General features: G+C 40.2%; 1 long non-coding RNA gene across 1 annotated transcript; it reads right to left on the reverse strand.

Annotated features, from left to right (window-relative positions):
- Nucleotides 1-7,514: 7,514 nt before the first annotated feature.
- Nucleotides 7,515-8,687, reverse strand: LOC143496573 (uncharacterized). Its single transcript, XR_013125658.1, has 3 exons — nt 8,548-8,687; nt 7,983-8,040; nt 7,515-7,801 (listed from the first exon to the last, which is right to left on the reverse strand). It is a non-coding gene; the product is annotated as an uncharacterized LOC143496573 (long non-coding RNA).
- Between the last annotated feature and the right edge of the window lie 7,387 nt (nt 8,688-16,074).

Genomic DNA, 16,074 nt, shown 5'->3' on the forward strand with positions numbered 1-16,074 from the left:
TGATAAATACTCATCCACAGATTGTCAAGCTTATCTCATTGTATAATCAGGATCTTTGTGTTCAAAAAGTGGAAAAAGGTCAAGGCACATTAGATTTGACCACTTGATTGCCATGTGAATAAGAAAGGCTCTCTAGGGAAAACTCATAGCTCCTTTCAAAGTTCTAATCACAATCTAAAACAGAAATTAAGTCCCACAATCATTCTTGTATTGTGTGCTTATGCTCACCTGTTTTCCATCAGCCTTGCGGACTCCTGCATACACTGAGCCATATCCTCCTGTGCCCAGGAGATCCCCCACAGTGTAGCGTGAATTGAAGCTCACTACATGAAACAAAAACAAGTTACATCATTGTATAACATAAGATTCAGTCAAAAATAAATTCAGCAGGTGTAAAATGCTGGTAGTGTTGAGGGTGTTACTCTAGACAGACCTTTGCACTCCTCCTCTCTCTTCTCTCTCTTCTTCTTCTTTGCCCGCGTCTCCATGGGGTGGGGTGTCAAGTCTTGAGGAGCATCCCCTTTCCTCTTCCTACTCCGCCTCAGAGGTTCCTCTTCTCGCCCTCGCTTTGCAGACAACTTGCAGCTTCTGCTCACCTTGCGCTCAGCTAAAATGAAGAGAACACAATGTTTATGTAAGCTTTAAGTAACATTAGAATTATTTTAACATTAGCCAATGGTTGACACAGCTGAATTATACAAGTAAAAAAAAAAAAACATATTCCACATTTCAAACAGAATATAATCAAATACAAATAAATTTAATTGAAATAGAAATGCTAGTTGAAATATTAATCACTGCTGTTTCCCCATGTTTTTCTGCATCCTCTCTTTCTCATCCTCAATCATTTCTAAATCATTTCTTTGAAGAAAATGTAACTCGTGTGCTTGAAGAAAATGTATATGTACTATATGCACTGTAAATACAATTTCATCTTTCTTTTAGTTATTTTAGTTGTAATTTTAGAGACCATTTTGTGTTAATGCATCATTTATATTGGGGGTCTTTTATTTTGACATTTGGGGGGTTTGTGTTTTGTGGAGTGGCGAGATTACAGCTCGCGTTGTGTTCGGTGGATTGCTCCTACTTGCGAGGTGGATTAAAAAAAGTTAATAGTCCCATCCGTTGGCTCTAGTGTGGAATTTTGTTGAATAAGGCCTTTGTTCGGAAGCTAGAGTTTATTTTAAACTCCCACGCCTTTCATTACTAACACACCCGATAATTATATCTGAGAATTATATATATGAGCAAATATAGTGTGTGTATCGTTATTTGTAGTAGTAATTCCGATCGCAAGATACATGCAAGGTAGGATGTGTTAGATCAGTGGAAGTGGAAATTACCCAACACAATTTAGTTTGTATAGGCCATACACAGGCAAACTACGGCCCCTTAGGCTTTTTAATCCAACCTGCCAAACCTGTCTAAATGATAGTAAGAACGTCATTAATTTCCCCTTTTCACCCTTTCATCTGCAATACCATCGTCTCCCCAATAGATGGCGCATTAATCCAGACACATTGACCTCCGTTGGAGTGTAACTTTCCTGCTGCCGTTTTGCCCTTCGGTAAAAATGAGAGGAGCAAAGAAAAGAAAAGAAAAGTGGACACGGAGTGCCGAGTGTCTAAAAAAGAGTGGAAAACAAAATATTTTTTCACGGAGGTCCGGCACAATCAACTGACTGCAATAAAACATTCAAGTCTAGTCTTGCTTGTAAGCTCACATTGTCCTTGCCCACAGAAGTGGGTACAAAGCACAAACTCCTTATATCACACAGACTGCTGCTGCATTGTTTAAAACTGGCCAGGTGATACCCAATACTTAAATAAGCCATGTTACATAGATTACAAAGATTAATAGATATATGCTTTGGCAGCAGTCCAGATGAGGTATCAGAAGCCAGCAAAGCAGCATGACAATGTTTTGTTTAGATTGTTTGGGGGTGTACTAAAATAGTGAAAAATGACATCTGTAATCCATATTATCAGTATTACCCGTATTATCAGTATTATACTATGCTGGTATAACAATGATTCGAAGCATTATCACCTTAGACTAAACACACCCACCTAGCAGATAACGAGTGTCACAGTACACCCACACTGTATGTGGGTCGTCAAGGTGCCCACTCTAAAGTGCTCTACTCTACACCAAACATATCACAGCAAAGTAATGAATGGAAAATGAAATACATTCAAATTCATTTGTCTTCCTCTGGTCCATCTGGTTCGTTCATTTGTCTTCCCCTGTTTCTAATAAATACTGTCCACATGTTTCATAATACAAATATGTAGTCATGGTCACTTGGCAGTCATGGCTGAGTTGTTGTTATTCACATTTCCTTATAATACAGCTGACTGTCGAATGTTTAGGAGCAAGGAAATTTCATGACTGGATTTGTTGCACAGGTGGCATATTGTCACAGTTCCACGCTGGAAAGCACTGAGCTCCTGAGAGCGACCCATTCACAAATGTTTGTAAAAACAGTACGCGTGCCTAGTAAAAATATCTTATCAATGTCTATATGAAAGAAGAGGATCTGCCTCAGAACCTCGCCTTGAACATGGGGTTGAGCAAGGTGTCTCTGCCTCTCCATGTCAGGGCCTAAATGCAAAACACCAACCCAGGGCACAGAGGATGCATGAGCGTGTACTGTTAAGATCATCAGGTCTATAAGAAGGGCTACAGTGCCATGTGAATTCATTACAATGTTGAAGACTATGTGATGTCTCATTTTCTGATAAAACTGATGTTTTACTGGTCAGGTCATGTGCAGAAAGCTGATGGTTCTGCACCTCTGCCAGACCTTACAAACAAATAAATGTTTTTTTTTCTACTTTATCATGCATGGTTGTTTGGTTTGTTGAATATGCATGTAATCTTCAGTGTTGCACAGTACCAGTGTGGAGTGGACCTGTGGGCTGGTGGATGTCCCATATAGATGGTCCTTCTACAGGCATGCTAACATGGCTGACATTTAAGGGTCCGGCCGTACTTCCGCCGTGGATCACTGGCTCTTGGGGGTTGTAGGACACACCTGAAAATCCCACAGCAGGTAAAGTGAACCCCAGCACGCCTCACAGTGAGGCTCAAATGCCTTGTAAGTGTTTCCCAATGAACAAGTAATTATAAGAAGGGCTATGGTGCCATGTGATGTCATTAGAATGTGGGGAGAATGCTTAAGAATTTGTGATGTTAGAAATCTGTTTCTTTTTAAAAATGTTTATTTTTATTTGCTTTATTCATGGCCACATGGACAATGTTAACACATATATGTAACATGGTGGGATTTATGAAAATTGTGCTGAGTCAAAGAAATCAAAGAAATAACCCATGCTCCATTAATTATATTATCCTGTACACATGAAATAAAGAGCTTGACAGTCATCAATAGAATAAATATACATGTTATTTTTCTGAACCTTAGAAACCTACTACATAAATGTGTATATTTAATTTTTTATTATTATGAATAAGCCTATGGAAATCCATACTCATAAGAACTAAATATACTGTCTTACATAGAAGTATAAAATTATGTACAGTATATGAAAATGTATTTTTCTCACCATGAGTGGTACAACCTGGTGTGTCTATGAAGTTGTTTTGTTCCTGCCCAGGCCTTGGCTGGTCAATTCTGCAGGGGTAAAAACTCATTCTCAAGGTGAAAAATAGAAAGGATAGAAAGATAGAAAGATCTACAAAAAATAGAAAGTAAATCAGATCTTATTTGTAAGATTTGTAAGGGTTGTAAGTCACAGAGCAAAATCTCATACAACCAATTCTGAGCTTTTCAGCATCAAAATTGAAATCAAAACATTCCACCTTCCCAACCAAACATTCTAAACCAAACATTCCAAAGTTGAGTAGCACATGTAATATCACAACTTCCAATTTTTTAACCAAAACACCAAATCAGCCAGGCTGCTACAATAACCTGATGCAGCCTGGCTTGTATACACCTTTCATACACCTTTTCCCTGGTCAAAGTCAGGCACTTTCAATGTCTATTTTCTTTCAATTTCTATTTTCAATATTTTCCAGTACCTTACAGCTTAGGTGTAATTACAAATCAGTGATTCTTGAGACAAGGGACAAAACGGGGTTACAAATATACACTGCTCAAAAAAATAAAGGGAACCCTTAAACAACACAATATAATTCCAAGTCAACCACACTTCTGTGAAACCAACCTGTTCAGTTAGGAAGCAACACTGATTGTGAATCAATTTAACCTGCTGTTGTGCAAATGGAATAGACAACAGGTAGAAATGAGAGGCAATTAGCAAGACCCCCCCATAAAGGAGTGGTTCTGCAGGTGGGGACCACAGACCACTTCTCAGTACCTATGCTTTCTGGCTGATGTTTTGGTCACTTTTGAATGTTGGTGGTCCTTTCACACTCGTGGTAGCATGAGACGGACTCTACAACCCACACGAGTGGCTCAGGTAGTGCAGCTCATCCAGGATGGCACATCAATGCGAGCTGTGGCAAGAAGGTTTGCTATGTCTGTCAGCGTAGTGTCCAGAGGCTGGAGGCGCTACCAGGAGACAGGCCAGTACACCAGGAGACGTGGAGGAGGCCGTAGGAGGGCAACAACCCAGCAGCAGGACCACTACCTCCGCCTTTGTGCAAGCAGGAACAGGAGGAACACTGCCAGAGCCCTGCAAAATGACCTCCAGCAGGCCACAAATGTGCATGTGTCTGCACAAGCGGTTAGAAACCGACTCCATGAGGATGGTATGAGAGACCGACGTCCACAAATGGGGGGTTGTGCTCACAGCCCAACACCGTGCAGCACGCTTGGCATTTGCCAGAGAACACCAGGATTGGCAAATTCGCCACTGGCACCTTGTGCTCTTCACAGATGAAAACAGGTTCACACTGAGCACGTGACAGACATAACAGAGTCTGGAGACGCCGTGGAGAGCGATATGCTGCCTGCAACATCCTTCAGCATGACCGGTTTGGCAGTGGGTCAGTAATGGTGTGGGGTGGCATTTCATTGGAGGGCCACACAGCCCTCCATGTGCTCACCAGAGGTAGCCTGACTGCCATTAGGTACCGAGATGAGATCCTCAGACCCCTTGTGAGACCATATGCTGGTGCGGTTGGCCCTGGGTTCCTCCTAATGCAGGACAATGTTAGACCTCATGTGGCTGGAGTGTGTCAGCAGTTCCTGCAATGTGAAGGCATTGAAGCTATGGACTGGCCCGCCCGTTCCCCAGACCTGATTGAGCACATCTGGGACATCATGTCTCACTCCATCCACCAACGTCACGTTGCACCACAGACTGTCCAGGAGTTGGCGGATGCTTTAGTCCAGGTCTGGGAGGTGATCCCTCAGGAGACCATCCGCCACTTCATCAGGAGCATGCCCAGGCGTTGTAGGGAGGTCATACAGGCATGTGGAGGCCACACACAATACTGAGCCTCATTTTGACTTGTTTTAAGGACATTACATCAAAGTTGGATCAGCCTGTAGTGTGTTTTTCCACTTTAATTTTGTGTGTGGCTCCAAATGACGGCCTCCATTGGTTAATAAATGTGATTTCCATTGATGATTTTTGTGTGATTTTGTTGTCAGCACATTCAACTTTGTACAGAACAAAGTATTCAATGAGAATATTTCATTCATTCAGATCTAGGATGTGTTATTTGAGTGTTCCCTTTATTTTTTTGAGCAGTGTATAATAAGTATGAACTCCTAATAATTATATTATTTCTTTAAGTGATAGAATATTTAAAAGGTAATCACAGTAAATAGTATATGTCTTTTATATCCAGCAGTTTCAAAAACTGAGGAAATAAGGGATGAGGATACATAGAGAAGGGAAAGTGAGATTGAACAAAGAGAGAACATGGCTAGTGAGGAGAGACAGGGAGAGCTAATACAACCCAGTGAGCCAGCAGCCAGTCAGCATAACCATCAGCCAGAAGCCAGCCAATCAGAGCTATTGAAAAAATTTAAGAGACAAGAAAGAATCATGAGGAAAACAAAGGCAGCACTACAAAAAATAAGGAAGGAAAATGCCACTCTCAAGAGACACAGAAAGTTAGGGACACAAAACTTAAGAAAACGTTTTCAAAAGATCAAATGAAAGCATTAGGCAGACTAACCACAAAAGGGATGAAATTGAGCAATGAGACAATTAAGAAGGCGTTGAAAATTGGCTTTACTGCTGGTGGGACAGGTTACAAGACCCTGCAGGAACTGCAAATTCCCCTGCCAGGAATAAGAACCCTACAGAGAAGGATACAATGCGTTAGATTTGAGCCTGGTGTGCTGACAGAGGTGTTTGATTTCCTTAAACTGAAGGTAGATGGGTTGACAGAGATTGAACGGGAATGTGTGTTGACCTTGGATGAAATGGCAATCACACCAAGTGTGGAGTTGCATATGCTTACCGGCAAACTCTACGGTGATGTGACTTTGCCAGGTCACACAGGAGTAGCAACACATGCTTGTGTCTTTATGCTGGCTGGAAGCACAAACACGGTGGAAGCAAGTAGTGGCATATCATTTCACTGGCAATACTACCAACAGAGCACAGTACAGGCCAATAATTATTGAATTAATACAAAGGGCAGCATCCATAGGGCTACATGTGTTCAACGTCACCACTGACATGGGTAGCCCTAAGCAGGCCATGTGGAGATCCTTTGGGGTCAACCTCAATAAAACATCTGGGCCACATCCATCAACACCAGACAGACAACTTTATTTCATGCCTGATGTCCAGAGCCGGCCCTGACCAATGTGGTGCCCTAGGCGAGATTTTGGTTGGTGCCCCCTGCATCATCAATCATTGTGTTGATTGTGTCACTATTAAAGAAACAAATAAAAAGCAAATGACTTAAATATTACCATATAACAAGCAATAAATATAAAGGTGTTGCACAAAAAATATTTTAAAACTATTTTACATAACGTAGTGCAGAGAACAACTTTTAAATATTAATAATAAATTTAAAATAAAAAAAAAAAAACTACTACCTGTTTTTCTGCCTTTTTGAGGTCTTTACAGGGAGATGTCACTCATTCTGTGGTGTACAGAGAAACAGTAACGAGGTGCGCAGAGCACGCGGGGGAGGGCGGGTTGGCGCGCGGGTGATAGGTGTCGTGTGTGGTTATTATAAGAATTATTAATTTGACTAATATTATTAAACAATGAAATTATGATTATGTGGACTTTGCTTATTATTGCATCTTATTGAACTTAAAAGAGTTCAAGGCAGGTGCTCTTTGTCATCCTTCCCAAGACGCATATGATTTCATTCACCAAATTGAGGAACTATTTAGGACCAAGACTGGTTCCTGCCTCATGGAACTCCCTGATGCAGTGAGGGTCTTGGAGAAACAAGCTCAGGCACTTTACAGTAAGCTTCCAGCTTGCTGTGAAGTACAAGACAAAATCATGAAAAGATTCATACGGCTAAGGTTGAGAATTGAGGCGGCAACAATACCAAATGACAGAAAGAAGAAACAGTTAAAAGATGGTCATTTTGGAAGCAAGAGCCAATCCAGAAAGTTGAAAAACAACTCCAGGTGCCAAGCTTCAAAATCCGGCAACCCCTAAACAGCTCCAAATGTGCCATCAAGCCCATTAGTCACTCCAACAGAAACATTTGGACTAATCATTGCTCCTACAACCCCCCCAGCCAACATCACTACTCCTACACTCCTACAGCCAACATACGGCAGTGTAATAAACATTGATTTCTTATTGCTATTTGAAACTTACCTTGTTGTGTTTTCAATCTCATCATGGTCAGCACCCAATTATCCCACAGCAGGCAACTAATATACACCAACAAGATAAATTAAATACAACATAAATAATACAATAATAGAATACAAGTCTAGTATGGTTACATATGATTACATATATCATACTGTACTATAACATTTTAGTATGTTGTATTCCTCTTTAGTCTTGTAAGATTCATTGATCAAAAGTGCCACCCTAGTTTCAACTTACCTTGTGTTTTCAATCTCTCTTGATGACCTTCCCTCTCCCTTTGCCATCAATCCAAAGTCTGCTGAGCATAATACAGATAATAGTCAACAGAATAACAAAATCTACAAACACTTGATCTATAAATTACACTGTTGTGTACTATTTAGAAGTCTTAAATATGCATTCTAATCAATATCAGCAGTGATGTATCACAAGAATGGCTCTCCTACTTATTGTGCGTTAGCTTAACGTTAGCTGGTACTCCAAAATGGATATCCTCATTTCAGCTCCTCGACCCAACACACTCTACAATCACACTCAAATGTTATATTTAACCAATACTTAGCTGCCCCGCAAAAAACATCGCGTTTAGGTGAAATGGCATTAAGAGTGGAATTTACAATTAATAGGCTGTCAGTGGTTAATGTGAAATCTCGCTAACCGTATTCACGTTGCCTTAGCATACATTTAGTTCCCTAAATCTGCTTATTAAGAGGTGGATAATTCACTAAAATATTTTAATGCACATGTTAATTTGATTCTGATGTCCTTATAATACACAATCTGATTTTTTAAGCGTACTAACCTGTAAAAGTGTATCACAGATGGTCCACTGCTCCAGTTTGACTGCGCTGCTCGTATTTGCTGCTAACTTCCGGGAACTATTGACAGGCTCCACGATCTGCCATTGCTGTAAAAAAAACTGCTCCATTGGAGTGAACGGAGTTGACGTGACTCTCTCTCTATATGGCTCTGCTGGGCCCGCTCACCCCCCCCCCCCCCCCCCCGGAAAAAGATTGAGATTGAGACGACATTACAGCTTTAAAAACGCAATAAACCAGTAACATATGTACTAGATAACGTCTTAAGCAAAAATAAGGTTCCAACAAAATAAGGTTCACAGCTCCGTGTTCCTCGGGAGCGGAATATGTAAACAACACGCACGACGCCATCAAAGGACTGAATCGGAACTAGCTAGCGGTGGTACGCTAATGACAGCTAGCGTCGCCACAGCGGGCTACAGTTAAGCCCGCCCATTAAGATGGAAGAGATGATTGGTCAGTTTTGCTGTCATTTGAAACATCACAGTTAGCTCGTTAGTTTCCTGTTTACTTCCTAGAAACGTCAGAGGGCGTAATATGCCGACTTCAAGCTGATTGGTTTAGTAGCCTCACTATGCAAAATAGTAATGCATTGTGGTACCGAAATCTTATTTTGCACAGGGAAAAAATGGAATAATGTTTAAACAGTTAATGTAGAACTAAAATATATATATGTAATATAGAACTATTCTGTTTCCTAAATATATTTAGGTTAATATACTTTTTGGCATACCATCATCGAGACATATATGAATTTCCAGTGCTATATATAATGTACAAATGGCCTTCATCAACCATGTTGCAGGGAAGCGCTGGCTGTGTGCTCCCTTCAGAAGGAATGGGATTGAAGGTATGAGCTCCCAGTGACCTGCAACACATGGTTAGATGCCACCTTGCTTGTGGTGGCATCTAACCGTTATTTCTACTACAATGCGCAATTGTAATCTCCACATTGGGCCTTATCATCATGGGATACTTTGTTTCATTCGTTTTTAGCTACCACAAAACTCCAGGCTGTGCACTTTTGTACACTGTGCTCAATGATTTCAAGCCCGTGTTGGCTGGTAGAAATCTGATCTAGAGCACAAACAAAAGTGACTCAAATTTGCTTTGACAAGATAGGATTTGTGTGTCCACACATCCCCCAAAAAAGCAGAGCTGTCACATTAAGGCGCAAAAATGAGTTTGACTGACTGTTTTACAATGTCAATGTAGCTGCTTTAAAGTTATCTAAAAAGGTGAGCTTCTGAACAAAAATACTGGATATGAGTTTAACAAAATTCAGACCTTTTTAGCTCCAGAATCACTGCGAGAATAATCAGTCACTTCTTACAACTGTGATTGGCCAGGTAGTATTCATGCTGTGCATTGATTGGCTAGATAGAGGAGGGCCATGTACTGACTTAAACAACACAGTCACTAGAGCTGCCTCAACAAGCCAAATACAGGATTAGAGCTGCATGTATGAACATCACACACTGATAATGGAGTCAGACTGTGTTATGGTGCTTTATGTGAGCAATGTTGTGTGTGTGTGTGTGTTTCCCCAGGATCTGGTGTAAGAGTAAAGACACAATGCACACGGACATCAGATACAGTTTGTGAGCCACTGGAGAGTCACTACTGTACTGAGCAAGTCGGGGGCAGCTTGATGGTCACGTGATTCACGGAGGCTTCTGATAGTTCCAGGAAGTTCAATCTGAGCGTATAAACCCAGAGACAGAATCACGATTTGAGGATTGTGACCTTATAGCGAGCAAATTTAGGCTAATGTGAGAGCACATTGCTGTTTAATGCTTTGATTGTTTTATAATTGTTATATATTACTTTCATTTATATATTTAGAGGGACAGGAAGGGGTGAGAAATTCAGATCAGATTAATTTTCCAACATTAACATATCTTTAAATCATGGTGATTTCTGTAATCCCGTGGTATTGGGGACCCAAGTAATCTAAATGACTAACGTACATTTTCTGACTTTCAGATACGACAGAAGGAAATTCTTTGACTTCATTGTGCAGAAATCTGCTTTAAAAGGGTACATTAAAACACATTACATTTACATCCAGACGGTATATGACATGTTAAAATACATTGATAAATTATATATAGCTTGTCTTTTTAATACACACTTATTTACAGCAATGAATTCATGAAATAAATCTCTAATAATCTCAAATATGAATATCATGTCAAGCAGTTTTTGTGTGTCCTTTCCTCCGTGTTGTTAGTGTAGTGTCCACCATGGTTTCCTGTGCTGCATGGGGATGCTCCAATCGATCCGAGAAAGGAGCAAAAATGTATGGTTTCCCCACTGATACTGAGAGGAGAAAAAAATGGTTGGCTCAACTCACCACGAGCAATTTTACCCTCACTAAAGATTAGAATAGCAAAAAAAAAATTTGAGGTAATCATCAAACACTCCATTGGCACTTTTCACAATAAACACACTATTGGAAAGCTTAATGCCTGATTTATTAAAATACAGAATAGTGAACAAAAAAAATCAAAAACTCCAGACAGACTCGGGTGCAGGGTGAGGGTGCTATCTAGTTGCAGGCTCCATTGAATCCCCTGTGGTTCTTTGGCTTAAAGAGAGAGAGGAGAAAAAGACAGGAGAAAATGATTATTATGAGTATTGATGTGATATGAATTTGAACTTGTTGCACAGCCTTGGTTGTTTTTTATACGTGTAATGAGTGTATACATATCCAGTAAGTGTTCTCTAATACTGTGTATTCACCCACTATGGGATATGTATATGGGTAGACAAAACTGAGTTGTCATACGTGAGGAGTAAACTCACATCACTCTGCAGGCACATTTTGAGGCAGAGCAGTTCATCAGAACCAAACAGGGCAAGACCAGGCTGAGAGCAGATGCTGTTCCCACCATTTTTGTGCATCGCCCCGCACTCAGAAAGAGGAAGCCCCCTGCACTACGATGCACCACTGGACCTGTAAAGACAGGGCCCACAGCTGCTGATCATAGCTATAGTGTTAGAAGTGACCCAGGTATAATAAGTATGAACTCCTAATAATTATATTATTTCTTTAAGTGATAGAATATTTAAAAGGTAATCACAGTAAATAGTATATGTCTTTTATATCCAGCAGTTTCAAAAACTGAGGAAATAAGGGATGAGGATACAGAGAGAAGGGAAAGTGAGATTGAACAAAGAGAGAACATGGCTAGTGAGGAGAGACAGGGAGAGCTAATACAACCCAGTGAGCCAGCAGCCAGTCAGCATAACCATCAGCCAGAAGCCAGCCAATCAGAGCTATTGAAAAAATTTAAGAGACAAGAAAGAATCATGAGGAAAACAAAGGCAGCACTACAAAAAATAAGGAAGGAAAATGCCACTCTCAAGAGACACTGAAAGTTAGGGACACAAAACTTAAGAAAACGTTTTCAAAAGATCAAATGAAAGCATTAGGCAGACTAACCACAAAAGGGATGAAATAGAGCAATGAGACAATTAAGAAGGCGTTGAAAATTGGCTTTACTGCTGGTGGGACAGGTTACAAGACCCTGCAGGAACTGCAAATTCCCCTGCCAGGAATAAGAACCCTACAGAGAAGGATGCAATGCGTTAGATTTGAGCCTGGTGTGCTGACAGAGGTGTTTGATTTCCTTAAACTGAAGGTAGATGGGTTGACAGAGATTGAACGGGAATGTGTGTTGACCTTGGATGAAATGGCAATCACACCAAGTGTGGAGTTGCATATGCTTACCGGCAAACTCTACGGTGATGTGACTTTGCCAGGTCACACAGGAGTAGCATGCTTGTGTCTTTATGCTGGCTGGAAGCACAAACACGGTGGAAGCAAGTAGTGGCATATCATTTCACTGGCAATACTACCAACGGAGCACAGTACACTAAAAAAAAAATCGTAAAAAAACGGTAAACGACTGGCAGCAGCGGCTGCCAAACAAAAACTTTAATTTTAAAGTAAAAAACCCTGATTTAAATTAAGTGGAAAAACAATAAATTTACAGAAAAATTCATTAAACATTCTGCAGAAATACCGTTATTTTACAGATTTTTCCTGGATTATTATGATTTAGCACTTTTAATAAAGTGACAGCACTAATATTTTTGCAGAGAAATATTGTTATTTTACAACTTTTCCCTGAATTATTACAATTAAGCACTTTCAATAAAGTGACAGTACTAAAAGTTTTGCAGAGAAATACCTTTATTTTACAACTTTTCCCTAAATTATTACAATTAAGCACTTTCAATAAAGTGACAGCACTAATAGTTTTGCAGAGAAATACCTTTATTTTACAACTTTTCCCTGAATTAGTACAATTAAGCACTTTCAATAAAGTGACAGCACAAAAAGTTCTGCAGAGAAGTACCGTAATTTTACAGATTTTTCCTGTCCATATTCATCGTGACTTCCAGGACAAACTCAAATGTGGAATGCAAACTGCAAAGTTATTTTATACAAATGAAAAAGTATATTATACCAATGTTGAGCACCTCAATGTCCTCTATCATCACTTTTAATCATTTAAATCCCCAGGACTGTACTCAGTGTCTTTCTCCATCACCAATATCAGTAGCCTGAACACAACTACAAACACATAACACTGATGTGACATGAAAGATACACTCCTTCTCATTTACATGTAGGACATTTAGCAGACACTCTTATCCAGAGCGCCTTACGAAGTGCTTTGCCATCTGTTCACAGAATTAATTCTAAATAGTACATAGATAGGTCAAAATTCAAGATACCCTCGAACCAGAATACTACTAAACTACAGAAATCAATGCAAATACCTAGAAGTACACAAAAACATAGGCTGAATATTGCTAAACTACAGAAATTAAAATGGATACCTACAAGAAATGCAAACTCACATAGGTACTATATCATACAACGGAAACAACTATGACAAGTGCTAGAGATTTAGTCTGTTCTACAGATGAGTCTTCAGTCATTTGAAGACTGCTAAGGACTCTGCAGTCTGGACAGTCAATGGAAGCTCATTCCACTATCTCGGAGCCAGGACAGGTCTTGAAGTTTGTTTTCCGTGAGACTTTAAGCATGGCGTTTTAAGCCAAGCCGTACTTGAGGTTCAAAGTACTCAAGGTTTGGATGGGGCTTTGACCATGGCCATCATGTAGGGAGGGGTTGGTCCATTTTTGGCTTTGCAAGCAAGCATCGAGGTTTTAGATCTGATGTATGCAGCTACTGGAAGGCAGTAAAGAGAATGCAGCACTGGAGTGACATGTGAACTTGGGGAGATTGAAGACCAGTCATGCAGCTGCATTCTGGATCAGTTTGTAGAGGTCTGATGACCCATAGAGAAAGATCCGTAAGTAAGCAGTTGCAGTAGTCCAGCTTTGAGATGATGAGAGACTGTAAAAGCACCTGGGTAGCTTCCTGTGAAAGAAAGGGTTGTATTCTCCGTATGTTGCAGAGAAGAAATCTGCAGGATCTGGTCATTGGCCTCTCAGAAGTGAAAAGCTGAAGTCTGCCTGTTAAAAAGTTGCAGACAAAATCCAAAGTTAGCTGCTGTTAATTTTGTACCAATAACATTACAAATATTATAGTACAAATATATAGCAAAGCCATTTCAAAAAGGGATCACACTTCTGTGTTATGTTGAATCATGACAATGATAGCACTTAATCTTGGAAAACACATAAACAGTGAAGAGGGATTCAGGAGGTGGCAGATCCTGAAGATCCAGTGTAGTGGTGCAGCAGGGAGAGTCACTCACCTCAACATAATGGCCAGATTGATTTGTACTGTGAGCTAGGCTGTGATGCTCCTGCTCTGGGCTGTGATGCTCCTGCTCTGGGCTGTGTTGCGCTCCTGCTCTGGGCTGTGTTGCGCTCCTGCTCTGGGCTGTGTTGCGCTCCTGCTCTGGGCTGTGTTGCGCTCCTGCTCTGGGCTGTGTTGCGCTCCTGCTCTGGGCTGTGTTGCGCTCTAGCTCTGTACAGTAAACAAAATGTAGGCCAAACTTGGTGCATATAATTTTTTTGCTTTACATATTTAACATATGAGAAAAGCATATTTATTCCCTAAGGGTAAAAATGCAATGGACAAAATCTTCACAATGATCCCAATAATGGTGTTTTAATTTTTTACACAAACCATACCTGGTCTCCTTCACCCTTTCTTTCTTCAGTGCAGATCTGCATTAACTTAACTGAGAAGTGGTCCAGCAGCAACATGAATTTTAATTGCATAGGATTTCCTCCATTAATCTGGAAAGGTTTCGACAAAAAAAATGCTGCAGTTTTAAGTCTATTCATATTCATTACATATTGTAACGGTGTTGAGTCAGAAGGACCAGAATGAATCATGACACCAATGTTAGCGAACTGTTATTTTATAAGCAACACGCTAAAAGCATAAACAAGTGCCAAATACACTGATTCTAAGGGGAAAAGGGAGGGGAAACACTAACACATACAACACACATCCAGGGAAACAGGGAACTCACCGCGGGTCCTGCTGGGAGGCCTGTAGACTCCACCCCTCGTCGCTGCCCATTGGCGGACGGTACAATATTCAGCCACGCAGAACGTGATGGAGGCGGATTTTTTAAACCCCATTAATGTCTGCCACTCAAAATACAGATCCAGAGTGCTAAAAATGTAGAAATTACGTCCGATGAGACCGAGACCGAATTTGAGGAACTAGCTGTCGCTAGATTTAGTTATGTTCAATGAACCTTATAACAAAGACTTGATTACCGCATAGAGCATTATTTAACCCATTATGTATTTAACAGTGACCGAATTAAAGTATTTTAAAGCATCGGAAAATATTAGATATTAATATTTTATTGTTTTCATCTTTATCAAATGAAACATTCACGTGAAATGTGTTTTTAAACTGGGCTAACTAGCTAGTTAACTAGCTAACGTTGGCTTACATAAAGTAAGGATGTTTTCTTACCTGATGTCACCAATAATGCTTCACTTAAATTTTCTTCCTCTGTGCCCCGTTTCCATCTTATTTTGTTGAATCATCCAACGATAATCCGCTCAAAATAATAATTTGGCAGGTAGATGTAAAATAATCCAGGTAGCTAGCTAGCCACCACAGCTCGTAGGCTGACCATCAGCACACACTGAAATTTTCAAACATGACCTGAGAGGCGCAAACAGTTGTCATTGGCCAGTTTCCTGAATGACAGTCAGATTAACCAATTATGGTTAAAAGCAATGAGCTCAAATCACGTTTATGCCCCTAGCCTAGAGATAACATTTATATTTAAGTGCTTGTTCAACTTGTGTTTTTATTCCAGTGTGTAACTATAGGCACACACATTTTTAAGTTTAAAAGCCTGTTCCATTACAATGTACGTCTACCAGTATATCAGTTCATCTGTCTCTCAGTGTGTTACAGGTTATTTCCTTGGTTATGTTCAAGTATAGACCCAGTGTTTAGAAATGTTTCTTTTAAAAGTCCAGCGCCCAAACAAACTGCCATTTTCTATTGCCATTGACTGCACAAGAACTAAAATGAGAACAGACAT

Source organism: Brachyhypopomus gauderio, unplaced genomic scaffold, assembly GCF_052324685.1.
Source record: "Brachyhypopomus gauderio isolate BG-103 unplaced genomic scaffold, BGAUD_0.2 sc96, whole genome shotgun sequence".
In the NCBI taxonomy this organism is placed as follows: domain Eukaryota; kingdom Metazoa; phylum Chordata; class Actinopteri; order Gymnotiformes; family Hypopomidae; genus Brachyhypopomus; species Brachyhypopomus gauderio.